This window comes from Pinus tabuliformis, chromosome 6 (assembly GCF_031772625.1).
Source record: "Pinus tabuliformis cultivar Carrire ecotype Pingquan chromosome 6, CPIR1, whole genome shotgun sequence".
NCBI lineage: Eukaryota > Viridiplantae > Streptophyta > Pinopsida > Pinales > Pinaceae > Pinus > Pinus tabuliformis.
The window spans coordinates 1,179,921,546-1,179,926,521 of record NC_142292.1 but is presented as its reverse complement, the minus strand read 5'-3'; the positions used below and the strand labels follow the sequence as shown (position 1 = coordinate 1,179,926,521).

The 4,976-nt window shown below is 34.5% G+C and overlaps 1 long non-coding RNA gene across 1 annotated transcript; it reads right to left on the bottom strand.

Annotated features, from left to right (window-relative positions):
- Positions 1–3,671: 3,671 nt before the first annotated feature.
- On the bottom strand, positions 3,672–4,113 carry LOC149262972 (uncharacterized). Its single transcript, XR_016249601.1, has 2 exons — positions 4,085–4,113; positions 3,672–3,913 (listed from the first exon to the last, which is right to left on the bottom strand). It is a non-coding gene; the product is annotated as an uncharacterized LOC149262972 (long non-coding RNA).
- Between the last annotated feature and the right edge of the window lie 863 nt (positions 4,114–4,976).

Sequence of the window (4,976 nt, the reverse complement as noted above, 5' to 3'; positions counted from 1 at the left end):
CTGAGTGTGCGGACCCCTACAGCTAAGTGCGCAGGGCGGAGTCGAGTCTGTAACTGATGAAGGGATTAATAAAGAGAAGTTTTATCATAAGTCTATGTATCTGATCTTGGGTTAATGCATGTTTGATATAATTTGCAAATATACTGTTTATTTACTGCGCGCACCTGTATGAATGGTTTATATTGTTAAGTATAACTTAAAGCATGCAAGTAGGCTAAGATAATCAACTAACATTGGAATATCAGTAAAGTCTTGGGTAATAACGCAAAAGCGCAACGTTCAGCCCTTGAGTAGGGCTGTGTGAAGGTAGTATCTCAGGCTGTGAGGTACAGGAAAGTGCGCGAAGTGACTTGTGTGCAAGGTCGAACCGCGGACCACTTGAACTCATCAGACATCTCCAGGGTGTGGAAACCTAGTTCTATCACCCTCCCATACTACTTTGGGTGAGACCTCAGTTCGCGTTTCGTGGACTGTTGCCGAAAGGGCCAGTAGTATCGGGAATTGTTTGGCTAAATCAACTCTGAACCTGGGTCAGGCCCCAACAAGCCAACAAGATGTGGTGTTTCAGTTAGTTTCACATTAACATGCATATTTTAAACATGCTAACGTGATGCATACAAATGTTTATTTGTAGTTTTATTTGACCAACAACGCATGGTTCCACACTCGGATTAGAGGGACCATGATAAATAAAGTTAGAATCATAACTTAAGTTCAACATTAGACCTAAAGAGGCTCGGAAATAGGTGATTAAATTTTTTGTCATGATAAGTTGTTTGCTAGGTCACATGTGTGTGTGTGTGTGTGCACTGACCTTTAACCTTGCAGATGTCATGGCTAGTAGTTTTGGAAAAAGGTTGATTTCAAACTTAGTGATGATATGAATATAAACATGTTGATATGCACTTTTGATTCCTAGAATATGTGGCTGAAATGAGTTCTAGATGTGTGAAAAACAACATATCAACATACATAAGGCTAACATGTATATTGTTGGCATGTCAAGGTAACAAGTCAATTTGTTTATGCTAATATAACTAACATTTGGGTGTGTGTGGTAACACATAAGAAGACCTAATTGCGACAAAAATAAAAGGATGGGAAACAATATGGTACATCATAGTATGGACCAAGTCTATCATGAGCAAGAAAGGGAAAGTCCCCCTAATAGAGCAGAGACTTTTAGGAGCTTGAAAGTTGAGTTGAAAAATTGCAAGGAAGAGAATAAAAGGATAACTAGAAAGCAAAAGGATTAGGTAAAGCTAAACATAATGCTGCTTAAACACCTGTCATAGATACAATATTTGTTTCAACATGTATCAACCTATAGAGATATAGAGGAATTTCACGATGACAAGGCGAGAAAGGAACATTATACGGTTGGAGAGAAAATAACTCAAGTTTCATGTTGGCACTGTGGAGAGGCACATCTAAAGAAAGATTGCCCTAACAGAAAATGAAAGAGGAAGAATAATTCATATGAATAACTCTTAAATGTGAAACCATTTTTCATTGTCATTTGAAACCATCAAATTGGATTAGTTGCGGTAATCTTCTTGGATCAATCCTTTCCACTAGGAAGCTTTTAGACTACCAAAAGTTTGATTTCATTCAGAAAGTGAGGGTACAACTCCATCACTTTCTAGTTTCCATCTATTATTTTTTACGTAGATGCATTCCTTTTAGACCCACACAAAGATATTCCATGTCATCTATTCACGGAGTCCCACTACAACAAAACCAGCGATTTGCGCCAGATTTAGCGCCAGATTTTAGTGCATTTTTTTTGTAATTGTGATGAGCAACCTGGCGCTAAATCTGGCTCTATTGTACAATTTTTAAAGCGTCCTTTTTTGCACCTGATTTTGCATCCTTTTTCACGCTAGATTTTGCATCATTTTTTACACCAAACTATGCATCATTTATTGCGTCAAATTTTGAACCAAGATTTGCATCTTATTTTATGACAGGTTTTGCTTCTAGTTTTGTGTCATTTTTTGCATCTATTTTTCATTCTCTTTTGCTTCCTATTTTGTGTCATTCTTTGCTTCCATTTTTGCACCATCATTTGCATCAAGTTTACACTGTATTTTGAATCCAATTTAACGTCCTTTTATGCATCCATTTTTGTGTCAGTTTTTGCATCTAATCTTACGCCAGGTTTTGTATCTAGTCTTAAACTAGTTTTTGCTTCTATTTTTGCACCAGCTTTGGTGCCTATCTTTGCACCATGTGTTGAATTTGATTTAGCACCAAATTTTGCATCCATTTTTGTGCCCATTTTTGCATCTTTTTTTGGACCATTTTTTACATCCACATTTACGTTTGATTTGTCTCCATTTTTCCCATCTCATTTTGCACCATATTTTGCGTCATTTGTTTCATCCAATTTTGCATCATTTTTAACACCATCTCTTGCATCTAATGTTACATCATTTTGAGCATCCAAATTTGCATTTATATTTGCATCTTATGTTGAGTCCACCTATGCATCTTATTTTGTGTCTAATGGTACATTCAATGTAGAGCCATTTTTTACGTCTAATTTTGTATTTGTTTTTGCACCAAGTTTTGCATCCAATTTTAAGCTATTTTATGCCCCTTTTTGCACCATTTTTTGTCTATTTGTGTCCAATGTTGCACCATTATTTACACCGACTTTTTCATCCAATTTTGCATTTCTTTGGTGTCTAGTTTTACATCGTTTTCACCATCCAAATTTGCATCTTTTTTTGCCTCATTTTGTGTCCACATTTGCATATAATTTTGTGTCTGAGTTCGAGCCTAAATTTGCATGTGATTAGGAATCATTTTTTACATCCAATATGGCATCCTTCGTTTCACCTTTTTTCAGCCCCATTTTGCATCTTGTTTTATGTCTTTTCTTACATATTTTTTTTTTCCTTTTTTGCACCCAAGTTTGCATCCCAAATTTACACCATTATTTGCATCATCATTTGGCATATTAATTTGTAACGTTTTTTGCTTCTTTTTAACGCTCAACTTTGCATCTTATTTTACATCTAGTTGTTGTCTTTTTTTGCATCTAATTTGGTGCCCATTTATGTGTCCTTGTTTTTGCCCAATTTGATATCCTTTTGTATGCCATGTTTTGTTCCCTTCTTTGTGTCAACTATTGCACAATTTTTCACTTCTAATTTAAAACACTTTGTATGTCAATTGTTTGCATTTTGTATTAATTCCTAGTTTAACATCCAATTTTACTTTCAATTTTGCATCCATGGTTACATCCGCATTTGACTTCTTATATAGAGTATATTTTTCTTTACATATATGACCCCCTTTATAGATTCATAGTGAAATATATGATAGTTTCTAAATATCATTAAAGCAGATATCACAATTCAAAATCATTTGTAAAGAAATTTAAGAGAAATTGACAACATCCATCCAAAAAAATAACAATGTGCCATTAACAATTTTCAAAACATGTATAAAATAGCAACATAATACTAATAAAATCAGTATTATTTTTAATCAAAACAACTAAAATTCAAATATGATTAACAAATCAAAATATTTCATGAATATCGTTATTCTACGATAAATTAACAACATACATAAATCAAACTCATCGTATGATTACAAAATCAAAATGTCTCATTGATATAGGGTAAATTCACAACACCCATCTAAACATAACAATGTCATTCTACACAATAATTTCTTCATAAAAAACAATGCATGTGCATGCCTAGCTACCACCACCAAGATCATCCTCATAATCATCTTGACCATCCTCATTACTCTGATCCACATCATCACCAACACCGCAACTATCATCATCATCTCCTCCTTCACCACCATCATCCTCATCCTCATCCTCATCATCTCTTGATATATGTTGAACATAATTTGGATCATCGTCTTGGCAATCATTACCTATAGCATTCTGACAAAAAAAATCAATATTACATGTTAGTATTAATTACATAACACAACGCATGTTTTTGTTATACAATGTTAACCATAAAATGAGGTAAGATATAATATCTAATAGTACTAAAAATAAAATGAAAATATGGTTTAAAAGTATATTGGAAATCCAACTAAGATTACATACCATAGAGTCCATCCAAACAACAAATTCAACCCATCAACACAAATATAACTTGTTAAGTTGAATTTATGGAATTAATTAACACAAATATATTAAACTACATGCAAAAGTTTGGTACACTTGCCTACCAAACTACTACCCTAAATTTGCCTATCAAGAAACTATGCCTTTGAAGTTTGGTACACTTGGGCTCCTCCCAACACTGTTGTTTTTATCTTCTAAATTTTTTGCACTTGGAGTACTTCCAAGTCTTCCAACATCTTCTTCAAAGGAAAATCAATAGCAAAATGATTCTGATAATAAAGGAAACAAACAACATTCTTAACACTAGATTTGGGCAATTTCAATTGCTTCATTGTCATCACATACTCTTCTTTTGCACCATCCATCTGCATATAGGTATGGGCAAAGAATCTACCCGAAGTCTCAAAGACTCAATCTACTTTACTACCTCAGCCTACTTTTGTCAACCTGCTTAACTTGCCACCGAAGCTTGAAGCGCCCTTCTAAGTCATGGTTAAGAGAGGTTGAAGTATTCAACTTTTGTGCAAAAATGTAGTCTTGATTGCTTGATTAAAAAAGGAACAAAGTTTTTGTTCCAACCTTTAAGTCACTCTTGTGGTTGGTTTTGTCCCCAAACCTACTAATTTGCCTCAAGTTTGGTCAAACATAATGAACATTTGCACTGCTTTGATACGATTTGTCATGAACCTACAGTTTGCTAGAATTTTTCTACAAGAACCTAAGTTTCCCCAAGCCTGTTTTGACTCTTGAGGTTGTGTGACACTAGTTTTACTCAACCACAGTCGGTTGGCCAACATACACCTACAACAACCACACTACACACTTTAACTTGAGGTCTACTCATAACTCTACTGTAAGCTACAATGTATCA